At 36.5% G+C, this 16,790-nt stretch overlaps 1 protein-coding gene across 2 annotated transcripts in view; it reads right to left on the bottom strand.

The window, feature by feature from the left end:
• Window positions 1–16,790, bottom strand: part of WDPCP (WD repeat containing planar cell polarity effector) — a 729,520-nt gene that overhangs the window by 663,508 nt on the left and 49,222 nt on the right. The window lies entirely within an intron of this gene.

Raw genomic sequence — 16,790 nt, 5'->3', positions numbered from 1 at the left:
ACTCCTAAACAAAAGATTAGCAAACTTAATCCAAGGATGCATAATAGAATAATATACTAAAACCAAATTGGGTTTATTCTATGACTGCAATATTGCTTTAATGTTTGATTATCAATCAATGTAATTCATGACATTAATAGAATAAAAGATATCAATTATATCAATTCAGTAGATGCAGAAAAGGCATCAACAATAAAAAAGTTCAACAATTACTCATGACATAAAATAAAACAACAGCAACCTCATAACAAATGAGGTATAAAAGTAAACTTCATTAACCTGATAAAGAGTAGTTACAAAATACCTACAGTAAATGTCTTATTACTTTGAAAGTTTTCCTCCTGATACTGGGATCAAGTCACGGATGCCTATTGTCACCACTGTGATTCACTATTTTTCTGAATGGCCTAGCCACTACAATAAGTCAAGAAAAACAAAAGTATTAGAATGAAAGAAAAATGATAAAATTGTTATTATTCACAGATGATATGATCATGTATGTACAAAATCCAAAAGAATCTTTAGAGAAACCATTAGCATTGCATTTCTTTATATAATTTCACTCCTATATATATATCCAATAAAATATGTACATATGTATGCCAAAAGACATTTACAGCAGCATTATTTATAATAGCCAGAAAACTGGGAATAATCCAAATGCCCACAACAGTATAATGGAAAAATAAATTGAGATATACTCATGTAATGGTATACTATATAGCAACAAAAAGGAACAAACTAATGATAGATGCAAGAATATGGAGAATCTCATAAGCAATATGTTGAATGAAAAAAGCCAGACATAAGGAGTAAATGTTGTATAATAACATTTATATGACACTCAGAAACAGACAAAACTAATTTATGAGATTAGAAGTCAGAAGACCAATTACCATTTAGAAAGCAGGGAAGGGTGACTGGGAAGGGCAAAAGGGGGGATTTCTGAGGTGCCAGTAGTGCCTTATTTCTTCATCTAAGTAGACATTACATGGATATAACCATTGCATAAAAATTTATTAAGCTGAGTACTTATGAATTTTGTACTTTTCTGTATATATTATACTTCAATAAAATAATCCATAAAGATACTTGTACAAGATACTAAAGAAGAAATCTTTTTTACTTGTACATGCAAATGAATGGCTGTTAAATAAGAAGTCTTTGAGAAATACCAGGTTCAATGCAAAAATATTTTTGAGATAAATCAAACTTTGCCAAAAGAGCTATATAATTTAATGAATGTAATTCAGTTCAACATTATTCTGAAAGAGAGAAAAATTTTTAAATCTCATCATGTTGTTTTAGTGTTGGAAACTGATAAAAACGTTGAGTATTGGCTGACTCTGAGCACACTGGCTATGGGTTAGCCCTGTCCACAAGGAGCAGCAAAAAAATAAGATTTTTTAAAAAAATACGAGCATTGTGAGGAAATAATGGTATGGAGACTTAAAAATATAGTAAGTCACTGTATATTCTAGGGATTATATAAAATATTTTAAAAGTCTGGGAAAAATTGAACCTCAGATTAAAAGACCTCCTACTCTAATAAAAATATGCCATGGCTATATGCAAAGTAAAACAGGTATAATTTTAAGTGAGATCAGTAAAGCCTAGGAAATTGTAGGTCAGAAATTACACAGTGCCAAACAATTATGGAAATATCTTTCCAGGGACATAAAATCTAATAACAAAAGTTTATGACAGAAAATATTCAAAATCAGACTGAAAATCAGTGGAATCAGGTCAGCATTATGGAGCGAATGTAAAATGAAGGCATAGCTGCAGATAGAACTTTTTTTGCTTTCATCTTTACTGAAAAATATTTTAGAAAATATCTTATATCTAAACTCCCTAGTATCAATTTTCTCACTTCAGTTCTCTTCTGTTCCTTCTCTATAAAATCTCCCCAGGAAATCTCAACTCTTCCCAAGATTTTGACCCACCACCTATGTGTGTATATTTTTCCTCAAATCTTTATATCCAGCCACCTCTCTTTTCTGAGCTCCAGAGATTTATTTTTAATGTTCTACTGCTATTTTCACTTGAATAACTTAAAGACATAACCTTCAAATGTCAAAAGCTAAACTCATGATCATTTATGGCATACCCAGTTCTTCCTCCATTGTTCTAAAGTGCAGTGACTTGGCCAACAGTCCTCCTAGTTGGCCAGCCTAGAATAATCTTAGAGTCATTTTCAAGTTCTTCTTCAGCTTCTTCAAGTCATTCTTGAATCCCCACCTCTCAGTTTCCACTACAATGGTCTCAGAGCAGGCCCCTCATTTTCATTTTCCTAGACTGTTTCAATAGTCTCCCATCTCCCTAACTTCTCTGCCCCTTTCAATATGTTCTTCACACTGCTAACAAACTCATCTGTCTAAAATATAAGTCACATCAATCTCATGCTTTAAGACCTCTAATGGTTCTTGTCCCTAACTATAAGATTTCCTTGATATCCTGGCATAGGTGGAATGACTCTGTTAGGCAATAGCCTTCGCAAAGAGAGATGCTAATCCCAAATCCAACTGTCTCCCTTAATATATATATATTCAACAAGCAGCACAGAAAAGCAGGGAGCATAATCTTGGGCTCAACGTCACAGACCCCAACCAATATTTTCAAAAACTTGTTTAAGAGAAAATGTGGATTATTGTCTGAAATGAAGATTATTTACCCTTTCTTATAGTCCAGATAGTCTTAAGTACACTCTTGCATCAATTTAGATCAGCAGTGAGCTGGATACCTATTCTTCATTGCACTGGCTCTCTGAAAGAATGGCTTTTATTGAATTGCACCTACTTGTAATGCGGTCAGCCCATACTGAACATTGTTATAACAAACTGCCCTTTGAAACTTACTGTTGCTGTCTACAACACTGCTCCTCCCTCTTTATGAGGTTCTTTGGAGGAAATTCATATATAGTTTTAGTACTAGTATGTCTCCTAAGCAGTTGGCTTGTTTGTGTCTTATACACACTGAATTGTTGGAAAGGTTGAAGGCAAATTTGTGTCCTGCTCAGAGTCCATGTATACATCATTAAAGTATGCATCTTTAGCTTCATTAGTAGCTTCAGTCCCACTTCGCTTTTATTTCTTCTATTTACTTTCAAATTATGCTATCTTGGATCCTTATAAACTATCTTAGAGTCTTTCTGGAACAAGGTGAAATAAAAGGAGATAACTAAATAAATACACAAACATTCAAATAAATAAATACAAAATCCTACTATCTTCTGTTGTTTTATGCAGTATTCCCAACAGTAGCTGATATCAAAATCATCTTTGAAGTTTTATACATACCCAGATGCCCAGGCTTATTTCAAGACTTACTGAATGAGGATCTTAAGGGAAGATGCCCAGGCATTAGTATTAAAAAATAAAAACAGGCCAGGTGCAGCGGCTCACACCTATAATCCCAGCACTTTGGGAGGCTAGGATGGGAGAACTGCTTGAGCCCAAGAGTTTGAGGCTGCAGTGAGCTACGATTGCACCACTGCACTCCAGCCTGGGCAACAGAGTGAGACTCTGCCTATAAATACATACATACATACATACATACATACATACATACATACATACACAAGTTGCTCCACAAATGAAACAACTGATAAACTGAATCTCAAAAAAAAAAAAAGAACTTTAGAAAGAAACTTAAGAAAATGAAAAGATAAGCCACCGACAGGAAGAAAATATTTGCAAATCACACCTCAGATAAAGGAATTGTATCCAGAATACATGAAAAACTACCGAAACTCAATAATAAGAACACACACAACCCAGTATAAAACACGGAAAGATATGAATTGCCATTTCACCAAAGAAGTTATAAAGATAGGCTGGGTGCAGTGGCTCATGTCAGTAATCCCAGCACTTTGGGAGGCTAAGGTAGGCAGGTTGTTTGAGCCCAGGAGTTTGGGACCAGCCTGGGCAACGTGGTGAAACCCCATATCTACAAAAAATACAAAAAATTACCTGGGTGTGGTGGCGCATGCCTATAGTCCCAGCTACCAGGAAGGCTGAGATAAGAGGATCACCTGAGCCTGGGAGGTCAAGGCTGCAGTGAGCCATGATTGTGCCATTACATTCCCGCCTGAGCAATAGAGTGAGGCCCTGTCTCAAAAAAAAAAAAAAAAAAAAAAAAAAAAAAAGATATAAAGATAGAAAACAAGCACATGAAAGATGTTCAACATCATTAGTTGTTAGGGAATACAAATTAAAACCACAGTGCCATGGAGTACTATTTAGCCATAAAAAATGAAATCCTGTCATTTGTGACAACATGGACGAATCTGAAGAACATTATGTTAAGTGAAATAAGCCAGACCCAGAAAGACAAATACTACATGATCTCACTCATACATAAAAAAAGTTGATCTCATAGAAGTAGTGCATAGAAGAGAATGGGAAGAGGTTGGTCAATGAGTACAAAGTTACCGTTAGAAAGACTGAGTAAGTTCTGGTGTCCTATTGCACAGTAGGATAACTACAGTTAACAATATGGTATTGTATATCTCAAAATAGCTAGAAGTGAGGATTTTGAATGTTCCCACCACAAAGAAATGACAAATGTTTGATGTGATGAATATCCTAAGTACCGTGATTTGACCATTATACAATATATACATGTATTGAAATATCATATTGTACTCCATAAATATATATAATTATGTGTCCATTAAAACTTTTAAAAAATAATTGTCAATTAAAACTTTTAAAAAACCATAATGCAAATTAAAACCATACCTACTAGAAAGTCTAAAATTCAAAAACTGAAGATGCCAACAATTGGTGAGGATGTGGAACAGCTGGAACTCTCTGCAGCTGATAGGAGTGTAAAATGTCACAGCCATTTTGGAAGACAGTTTGGCAGTTTCTTAAAAAGTTAAACATACCACTACCATATTGAAAGCATACATCCAAAGACCTGTAGTTGAATGTTCACAGCAGCTCTATTTGTAATAGCCCAAAACTGGAAACAACCCAAATGTCTATCTGCAGGTGAAAGAATAAACAAATTGTAGTATATCCATAAAATGAAATCTCACTTATTAATAAAAGGAATAAACTATTGATACATGCAACAATATGAATGAATCTCAAAATAATTATGCTGAAAGAAGCCAGACAAAAAAGAATATATGGTGTATGAGTCCATTTATATAAAATTCTAATGAATACAAACTGTTCTATAGTGACAAAAGGCAGATCAGTGGTTGCCTGAAGATGAGGGGAGTAAAAAGAGTGAAAGGGAAGAATCACAAAGGAGCATAAGGAAGCTTTAAGGGGTGATGGAGATGTTTATTATCTTGACTGCGGTGATAATTTTATGGGTATATATGCATGTCTAACATCAAATTATACACTTGAAATATGCACAGTTTATTGTATGCAATTATACCTCAATAAAGCTGTCTTTAAAAGCTGTATAGATGATTCTGGTAAGGAGGTAAGATTGAGAGCCATTGGTCTTTGGGATAAAAACTGAACTCCTAGTATGCAATGCCTTTTACAATATTTCTACCCTATTTCCTTCAACTCCACCTGACCCATTCTGTGCTATGGGCACACAGAGCTGCTTACGTGCTCTGATTATGCCTCTTCCTTCATGTCTCTGAGTCTTTAGACATGGTGTTTTCTCTAGCTAGAGGTTGTCTCTCCCTTGCCCACTTGTTTTTTTTTTGTTTTTTGTTTTTTTTTTTGAGACAGAGTCTCACTCTGTCTCCCAGGCTGGAGTGCAGTAGCACGATTTCAGCCCACTGCAACCTCCACCCTCCGACTTCAAGCAATTCTCCTGCCTCAGCCTTCCAAGTAGCTGGGATTACAGGCGCCTGCCACCGCGCCTGGCTAATTTTTTTTATTTTTAGTAGAGACAGGGTTTCACCATCTTGGCCAAGCTGGTCTTGAACCCCTGACCTCATGATCCACCCACCTCGGTCTCCCAAAGTGCTAGGATTACAGGCGTGAGCCACTGCGCCCAGCCTCCCTCGTCCACTTGTTGAACTTCTTCCCATCCTACAAGAGCCAACTAAAATGTCTCGACCTCTGAGATGGCCTCCTAACTTCCTTCTGAAAGTTCCTGTGTCTTATGTTGCTCCTGTTATGGTTTGCATAAACACTATTTTCAAACTTACAACACACTGATTCTATGTTCTTTTTATATCTCAAACTCTACCACTGGCCAGAGCAGCACTGTTCAGCTTTTAAAAACTCTATGCTCTCTTTTGATAAACATAAATGTCTTAACCCTTAGTCTCACTGTTGGTTCTGAGAATCTCCGCATCCTCTATATAATATTGCCAGTCCGAAATTTTTGTTCAAGCTTTACTTTCCGTCTTTGTGTTATAAAATAACATATTTTTGTTTTCCAAATAAAAGATAATATTTTATCATTGAATATGCTTTTTTCAAGTTATATGTGTTTCTCCCTCCCTTCAGCTGCTTAGATTTTGGCATACATCCCTCTCTCTCCCAATTGAGAAACACCTCACTAAAGAAGGGGAATGTATCTTTTCCTTCTTTGAATCCCAATGTTGGACACACAGTAAACTCTCAATGAAGGTTTATAAAATCTAATTGAATTGCAACTATACTTTGAGGGGACAGGCTCAATAGGAAAATAACAGTAAATTCACAAGAAGGTTCAAAACTAAGTGACAAAATACTTTTAGATAAATCACTGGGATAAACAAGCATCCTCTCAAGAATTTGAAAGACCTAGCAGGAACTGTGAAAATGCTGGAACTGTTTTCCAAAACATGTAACCTATCGTATAAATGACTACTTTATGGTAGGATGTATTGCTATGGCCTCCAAACATAAGACATACTTTCAGCAGAGACTCAGGGAACAACAGATGTTGGAATCTCACTTTCATTCCCACAGTAAAAGGTAGGATGTTAGAGTACTTGGGGTAATTATATTAAGTTGAGAAGAGCCAAAATAAAATTTCAGAGAAATAAGGCATTGCTTGTCCTGGTTTATTCTGATTCCACTTGAGCCTGAGAGGCAACACAGTGCTTCTACGGTTGAGCAAGGCTGTTCAACCCTCTTTGGTGGGGAGGGGTGCCCACACCTTCCTCCTGAGGATAAATCACCATCGATCTCTAGGTACGTATATCCTTGGGGCAGAGAAGAGGGCTTGATGTTGATTAAGCGCCTTGTGAGGAATAAATAGCAGATGCTTTCCATTCTTGAGTGCAAAGAGAGGAGGCAGTTTCACCAAAGTTTTTCAAATCACTTTCTCAGATGGGCTGAAAATACTGTTTAAAAAAACCCTTAAACCTCACTCAGCCTCAATTTCTAATTCACTGTGTAAGCAAAGGATTTTAAAGCTTAATCTAGTTTTGTGATACATAAGATCTAAATTATACTTTCATTTCTTTTTCCAAAAAGATTCCAAAAACTAGTTCTTAGAGTCAAGATGCCATCCTCATCTTTGACATATTTCTTAATAATTTATCAAATAGTTAGGGTTCTTGGTATGCAAGGGTGAATAAACACATAATTCCTGTGCTCAGGTTTTTCCTAGTCTTTCCCCTGCCTACCTATAACCCCCTCACGGCTGTTTTGTAAGCTCCAAGCAATCTAGGGATGTTGTCTTTTATTTTTATTTCTAGCTCTGTGCCCTGCACTCACATTTTCAGCTATGCACAGCTGTTTATTTCCATCTTGCAGAAGTCACAAATGTATGGTGCCAAAAAGTGATTGGCAGTCGATGATCCTTCGAGTCCTGGGTACAGTACCTGGACCAGAGGAGGCTTGGTTCAACACATTTTAGTTTGATGAATGCATATTGCATGTATCACTGTACCCTGAGAGAAACTCCCAGCCACCAAAAGAAGCTAGTGGAAAGGGTTCTCGTGCAGGTCTTTGAGGGCTGTGACTGCCAGAATACAATCTGGAAGAAAGAGATAGAAGGATTATTCTACTCCTTACCAGAAGGATACCCTGTTAATGAACCAAGCTGAACATTATTATCCTCAATTATAGAGAAGTAGGTATTTTTCCTGTTACATGCTTTTCCTTCTAAGCATGTAACTCCCAAGGACATACTTGGCCTAATCAGAAGTAGGAGGTGAAGTGTAAGAAATGAAAGGCAAAGTCAGGAGGAGAATCACAATGTTTTAATCAGCCCACACGGTCTGATTCAAGACACCTGCTGCTTTGTTTAACAACAGCAGTCTTCTCAGGAAAACACATCTTTCTTTGTTTCCTAGCAGTGATGGATAATATATGCACAGCTTGGAGAACAACATTTATTATGGTAACTAACTTCAGGCAGAATGGAAGCAGTAAAGAAAATAAATAGGTAGTTAGATTCCAGTGTAATGAAGCCCTTTTAGACTCTTTAAAACAAAATCCAAAATAAAACAAAACAAAAACCAAACAACATGTGGGACCTGAAAACCGGGCCAAGTAGTCATTTTGTATTCCTCCCTCACCAAATAAAACCACTTCAGAAATGGATGGAATCTCAGCACAGTTAGAATTGAGCCAACAATAGAAAATTGAAGAACCAGGTCTGTTACAGAATTGGTTTGAGAAACGGTATTGCTCTTTGAGCCATTCAGCTTAATTAGTGCTATTTCCCCCGACTCTGTATTATTACTTCAAATCTGCACCACTGGTGGGCACCATAAGATCTTGCTGTTTATTTCCTATAGTATTTCCATACTCAATCCCAGTCCAAATGCCAGGACTTGGGTTGGCTCTAAAATGCCATGTAGGTATTTGCTGAGCACGGGCATTGCATGACTGGTATATATTTGCCATCACACTTGCCTGTCCATATAGCATATGTCACATGTGCCAAATATGTGTACCAGAAATGTTGAATGGGACACATATTTGTGGGGTGACTTGGGAAGAGAAAGAGAAGGAAGGGATAGAGTGCCTACTCTCCTGTTCTTTATTTCATTCATTTTTGAGAAGTACTCCAGTAGCAGTTTGTCATTTCATTCATTCATTCAGCATCATTTATTGAGTGCTTACTCTAGGCACTGTACAGTCACTATGCTAGATTCTAGGAAAACAGACATAAATAAGACATATTTTCTGTCCTCAAGAAGTACAGCCTACTTGGGAGGCAGAGAGTCATGTTAACAACAGAAACGAAACAATCTATGGGATATGTGCAACCAACAGAAGCAGGTATAAGATACAAGAGAAGAAAAGAGAAGGGAGCAATCACTTTGCTTGGGGGAACTAGGGAAGCTTCTTGGAGGCAGCAGCGTGTCCCCGAAATGAATTATTACAGCCATAGTTCCAGTAAGTGAAGTTGTCACTTGCTTAGATCTTGTTAAGGAGCCCAGGACCCAGGAACTCTCCCTCACCCAGCCACAGCTCTCTGGGCCAAAGGTGGGCACCTAATCTGAAGCAGTCAGTCCACAGGCAACCTATGTGTGTGTGTATATAAAAGGAGAACTTAGAGCAATCACATTCCCTCAGGACTGGGAAATGCAAAGAGAATTGGGTAGCCCAGAAAGCCTTTCCTTCCCCTCTTTTCAGTGTTCATCCTTCAAACTGCAGCTAAGTATCACTTTCTTATTAAGAAGTCTGGCTTGCATATACAAAAGAATGAAACTGGACCTGTATCTCACACCATATTAAAAAATCAACTCAAGATGGATTAAAGACTTAAACGTAAGACTTGAAACTATAAAAATACTAGAATAAAACCCAGGGAAAACTCTTCTGGACATTTGAATAGGCAAAGAATTCATGACTAAGACTTCAAAAGCACAAGCAACAAAACCAAAAATAGACAAATGGGATTTAATTAAACTAAAAAGCTTCTACACAGCAAAAGAAATAATCAACAGAGTGAGCATACAACCTACAGAATGGGAGAAAAGATTTGCTAACTATATATCCAACAGGGTACTAATATCAGAATCTAGAAGGAACTCAACAACAACAGCAAAACAACTCAACTAAAAACTGGGCAAAGTGGGCAAAGGCCAAGAATAGACATTTTTCAAGAGAAGACATCCAAATGGCCAAGCAGCATATGAAAAAATGCTCGATATCACTAATCATTAGAGAAATGCAAATTAAAACCACAATGAGATATTGTCTTATACCAGTCAGAATTTTAAAATTCTATTATATTATTAAAAAGACAAAAAACAATGAATGTTGGCAAAGGTGGGCCAAAGTTGGCCACCTAATCTGAAGCAGTCAGTCCACAGGCAACGTGTGTGTGTGTGTGTGTGTGTGTGTGTGTGTGTGTAATATATAAAAGGACAACCTGGAGCCATCACATTCCCTCAGGACTGGAAAATGGAGAGAGAAATGGGCAGTTAGTCCAAAAAAGCCCTTCCTTCTCCTTTCCAGTGTTAATTCATCCTTCAAACTGCAGCTAAGTGTCACTTCCTTATTAAAAGAAGGAGCAAAGGAAATGCTTATACACTCCTAGTGGGAATGTAAATTAGTACAACCTCTGTGGAAAACAGTATGGGGGTTTCTCAAAGAGCTAAAGATAGAACTGCCATGTGATCCGGAAATCCCACTCCTGAGTATCTACTCAAAGAAAAAGAAATAATTACATCAAAAAGATACCTGGCCAGGCACAGTGGCTCATGCATGTAAACTCAGTGCTTTGGGAGGCTAGGCAGGAAAATCACTTGAGGCCAGGAGTTCAGGACCAGCCTGGACAATATGGCAAGACTCTGTCTCTACAAAAAAAAAAAAAAAAAAAAAAAAAATTAAAAAGGAAATTAGCCAGGTGTCATGGTACACACTGTAGTCCTAGCTACTTGGGAGGCTAAGGTGGGAAGATTAGTGAGCCCAGGAGTTCAAGGCTGCAGTGAGACATGTTCGCACCACTGCACCACAGTCTGGGCAACAGAGGAAGACTCTGTATCTAAAAAAAAATTTTTAATAAATAAATAATATTTTAAAACATAGCTGTAGTCATATGTTTATTGCAGCTCTATTCGCAACAGCAAAGAAATGGAATCAACCTAAATGTTCATCAGCAGATGACTGGATAAAAAAAGTATAAGTATATATACACAATGGAATACTATTCAGCCATAAAAAAGAATGAAATAATGTCTTTTGCAGCTATATAGATAGAACTGGAGGCCATTATCTTAAGTGAAATGACTCAGAAAGAGACAAATACCACATGTTCTCACTTAGAAGTCTGAGCTAAATAATGTGTACACCTTGGCATAAAGTGTGGAATGACAGACATTGGTGGCTTGGAAGGGTGGGCAGGTTTGGGTGCTGGATGATGGGAAATTACTTAATGGGTACAATGACCATTATTTAAGTGATGGAGACACTAAAATTCCAGACTTCACCACTATGCAATATATCTATGAAACAAAATTGCACTTGTACCCCTTAAATTTATACAAATCAAAAGAAAAAAGTTTAGCCTGATTTCCCTGACTTAGCCAAATCCCAGTACCAAATCTCCAGCACCGTTTCACATTTGCAGTGTTGCTTTTGTTTGTGTAAACTTTATTCATTGGATTAGCACCTAATTCCTTTTTACATCATTAACTCCATGAGGGCAATGAGCATGTCTCTTCTCTCATCATTGTATATCTAGCATCTGGCACTGTACTTGAGACATATGGTCAATAAATATTTGACATGTGAATGAACAAAAGTGTATCAATGAGGGCAAGCAGGAAAAAGTCAAGGAAGGGTGGGGTACTCTGAGCAGCCAGTATCATCAAGAAGGTCCCAGGAAAGGACTTCTGAAGCAGTTAGAAGGGCATTCAAAGGAAGAGAGAAGGGGTCCCAAAGACAAATTTTGGCCCAAGACTAAAATAAGGTTGCCTTAGGTTAGCTGGCATATGAAATTCCTTTTGAAAATAATGAAACATGCCTGCACTTAATAGCAGAATTTGGGCATAAGAGAATGTGGGTCCAAAAAAGCTCTTATTCTTTCTATAATGTTAATAATAGAGATTACAAATGAGAGTCACCAACATGTGAAAGACAACTCTTCAAAGATGATTTTAAAATTCTGAACTTTTGAAAAAATATCTCTAGCTGGTGTGTGTGTGTGTGTGTGTGTGTGTGTGAATATGAAACTTCTAGAGGGAAATTCTGACAAAGATCTTGCTGTAATAAAGAAAGACAGTGAAGAAACAAGTCAAAATTTAGGCCCAATTACTCAATACAAATTTAGCAATCTGAGATGTTTTAAGATGATTATATTCTTATAAATTTAAAATCACAACCCATGTATACAATTGTATTGTAGTACTTGAATTCAAATCTCAGTATTGAAACTATATGAGGAACCAATGTTATGTTTGGGACACAGGCTTTAAAATTGGCAAACCTGGGTATAAATCCTACTGCTTTAAGTTGGTTTCATCTCTGAAAACTTCAGTTTCTTAATATGGACCATGAAAATAATTATGCTACCTCATAAAGTTGTAAAGATTAAATGAAACAATATATACAGAGCTTGGCTACGCTTACCCTATGAGAGTTCAATAAATGACAATTACTGTTAAACAAATGAAACTATCTCCTTCAAACATTGAAAAATATTTCTTAAAAGTCTTTCTCCATTGGTTTTGCTCTTTAATTACACTGAGTTGGTTTTTTCCCTCAACCACAAGAAGAATATTTAAACATATTCTTCCTAGTCAAGGCTAGTGAAAATATGTTCCATAGGCAGAGAGGAGAGAAAATGTCTTTTTTGTTCCCAGGTTCTTTTCACACCAGAGGAGTTACTCCTCCTTTCTCCCTTCTCCCCCTCTGCTTCTTTTGTACACACCTAGGCTGGCTACTTAGCATGAATTCACATTCACTGCTTTTCCCTTTCTCTGGTGTGGAGAGCTGAACTCATTCATTATTGAAGAAGGGTAGTGTCATTTTTTTTTAGTCACTACTTTGAAAGGATACTACATTGGCATTTATAAATTAAGAACGCGTAAATATTATATTATATACATTTACTTTTCTGCTTTAATATTTATAAAGTTTTCATGTAACACTCCAGCAGATAATTTTTTCCCTAGAGGGCCATATTTTAGGAAAGGTTTAGGAAATATGATAAACCCTCTCTGTTCTTCTCTTTATTATATTCTATATTTTATTGTTGTTGGTTAGCTGAAAATCAGGCATCTTATAAATGCATGCAGTCTTCAACTTAACTGAAGCAAAACAACCACTACAATTTTCTTAGATTCATTTTCTGTCCCCAAATTGGAGGCTTACAAGTTTTAAATTAGGTCATCTGGAGAAACCTGATTTAACATCTAGTTTTTATATGATTGTGCAGCAAGACAAAGATATTTTTTTAAAAGACTATATTAAGACAGTATGATCACAATAACAACTGATACATTTTTACTATGAAAAAGAGAGTACACATTTGGTAGCATAGCTTCATGTATTGCAAACAAGATTAACCACACTGACCTGGCTCAGCTAAACTTTTAAAAAAGAGTTATGTGTTTTCCACAGATAAATTCCTCATTCAAAATATTTATGATTCTCTTTTGTTTTTTCTTCTTTTTTTCTGAGACAGGGTCTCTCTCTGTTGCCTAGGCTGGAGTGCAGTGGCGCAATCACAGCTCACTGCAACCTCTGCCTCCCAGACTCAAGCAATCCTTTTACCTCAGCCTCAACACACCTGGCTAATTTTTAAATTCTTTTGTAGAGACGAGGTCTCACTATATTGCCCAGGCTGGTCTCAAACTCCTGGGCTCAAGCAATCCTCCTGCCTCAGCCTCCCAAAGTGCTGGAATTACAGGTGTGAGCCACCACACTCGGCCTCATTTTGTTTTTTTATGTGATATTCAACTAAGCAGAAAGTGAAACATTTGAATTTTTTAAAAAAAGTCCCATTATGGAATGTCTTTAGGAGAATGGCTCTATACAGTTTGGAAGAGAGCATCTAAGTAACCATTTTAGTCCAAAGCTACAGGAGTCCTGGAAAAATTTTAAGGTCTAGAATTTGTTCACGATACTGCCAGTGCCATATGTGTGTTGAGCACAGCCTCTCACTAAATTCTGATCTATATCCTTACCTCCATGAAAATGGTGACCTTTAAGTGTCAGCCTCTCACTTTGTTTTCAATATGGTGAGAAGCAAGTATGTCACTTGGCCACTTACACGGCCACATCTGAGACACTAAATTGTGTTTCATCAAGTAATACAGACATATGTAAAGCATGATCAGCAGAAACAGACTGCAAAAAATCCAAATTGCATGCACTGATGTAACAACTTACAAAATGAAAAAGAATGATTCATACTCTCAAGAGATATAAAATTGAACAAATGTGAGCACACAGAAAAAAATCACAAAATTATTGTTATATGAAAAACAAACACAGGGAATTTTATGTTTTGTTATTTGATGTATTCCAAGTGCCTCGAATATATCTGGCACACAATAGTCAGTCAATAAATATATGTCAAATGAATGAATGATTGAGACAACATGAATGAGGAAAGGGTACTATTTCTAGAAGATTCTTACATTCCTTGATCATGACAATTCTAACCCTCTCCTATGAGTAAATCTGCCTTGACATTTAAAAAAATTATATAAACTAGGATACCCTTGGATCCTAAGAAAATAAACACAGAATAGCTAAATTTTAAATGGAGAAAGAAATTATGGTATTCGTGATTTTAAAGAATAAGGTATTAGGAATTGAAGGGAAGAATCTAGAAGGACAGATTGCTGGAGATGGGCCCCTGTGGGGAAGTGTGCCTTCAGGATAGAAGAGACAGGCATCCAAGACAAATGTTTCTTCTTTGTAATTTTGCCAGGGTCAACCAGATTCCTACACCACAAGCAAAGTGCGCTTAAGCAAGTAGAGTGGAAAAATAGACGGAGAAGTTTCTCTACTTATACCTGCTGGTAAAACTACTGGACAAAAAGATGAAATATGCAGTCTTGGGGAGGGTTTGTCTTATCTTAGACCAAAGTAATTTTGACTTAAAAAAATTTAAGGGCCTCATTAATTAAGGGCACTGAAACTATGAAGAATCAAATGTGACTGATTTTTGTTGGCTGTTCCAGAACACATTACATTAAAAAGATATATTTAAAACATATATCATGGAGCAGCATTGTCTAAAATTATAGGTAAGTTTGGGCACTGACCATAATCCACTTTCTGTCAATTAAAATTATAGTAAATATAAATAATTACTAAACTATGGAACCAAAATACTACATTAATTTGATCGATAAAATTGAGTCCAGGCCAGGCACAGTAGCTCATGTCTCTAATCCCAGCACTTTGGGAGGCTGAGGCAGGCAGATCACCTGAGGTCAGGAGTTCAAGACCAGCCTGTCTAACATGGTAAAACCCTATCTCTACTAAAAATACAAAAAGGAGCTGGGTGTGGTGGCGCACATCTGTAATCCCAGCTACTTGGGAGACTGAGGCAGGAGAATGGCTTAAACTGGGAGGCGGAGGTTGCAGTGAGCTGAGATCATGTGCCACTGCACTCTAGCCTAGGCAACAGAACAAGACTCTGTCTCAAAAAATAAAATAAAATAAATAAAATAAAATAAAAAATGAGTCCAATACCATATTATCTCTTTTTATTTTAATCTTGTAAAGAACTCATGATATCTAGCACATCTGTAGCTGTATGTTGCAACATTTTATAGCTAGAATGACTACACAGCCCTTCAAGACACACGTACAAACAAGTAGTATAATTTTCCAGACCATGATGTTCCAGTACAGTCAAGTACCATAAAAAAACAAAATGAGCAATATGTCATTGGTGGGTATGACTCGCAGGGCATTAGCTAATGCAATTTTCCAATAGGGAGTCTACTCAACAGATATAACGATAAACAGAATTTTTCTTAGTAAAATTTACAACTTCATATTTTTATACTTGAGAGAAACATATGGTTCAGTACTTACAGACTTAGCAGCAGTGGGAGGCCTGTGAAAACTGTTTGCAGCTACAACTTGGAGCACATCTTTAGGACCTCTCTCAGAACCCTTTTAAGGACTTTTTCTTTTTCTAATGCTAAATACATACTTAGTTCTATTTTACTTACTTGTATCATTCATTATAATCAACATGAATATTATCTAAAGGACATTTTTATTTTTACCAAGATAAACAAACTGCCAAAGTTCCTTGTGCTACTGATTTAAAAAAAGAAATAAATCAAAGAAAAAATCTTGCCTTAATTTTTTTGCACCAATTCTGCAAATGGTTTTCAAAAACTATGATTAGGTGCACATAAATTCTATCTGCCTTGGTTGACCTCACATTTTCAAATCCCTTTTCTTTCTTTACCTATCCACTGATATCACCTTCTGCTCCTGGCATTGCCAGACTTCAGTATCACACATATCTATCTATAGAGTATGCCTATAATTCTGAGCATTCAGACCCTAAACCCTAAACATAGATCCTCACTATGCTGCCCAGGTTGGTCTTGAATTCCTGGGCTCAAGCAATCCTCCCACCTCAGCCTCCTGAGTAGCTGGAACTACAGGTAAACACCACTGTGCCTGGCTTAACATTGTCATTCTTACTACTATTTTTATTTCTATAAAAAATTCACATAATTATTGTTATATGAAAAGATGGTTAAAGAATATGCAGACAAAAGTATAGAAAAATATAACAGAGATGTGCCAGGTAAGTTAATAGAAACATTATATCATTTTTCTGGATTTTGTAATTTTTAGTGGTATTTGTCAGTTTTTGAAAACTTAAATTTGTCACAATTTTTTTTCTCTTATTCATTTTCATACCAATTTTGGTCTGCAATTAAGTATTTTTTTTCTTAGCAAGGGCCCCCAAATTACATAATCTTC

The sequence above is a fragment of the Pan troglodytes genome, chromosome 12, assembly GCF_028858775.2.
Source record: "Pan troglodytes isolate AG18354 chromosome 12, NHGRI_mPanTro3-v2.0_pri, whole genome shotgun sequence".
Lineage (NCBI taxonomy): Eukaryota > Metazoa > Chordata > Mammalia > Primates > Hominidae > Pan > Pan troglodytes.
Note: the sequence above shows the minus strand (reverse complement) of the source record. Positions and strands in the feature narration are given on the sequence as shown.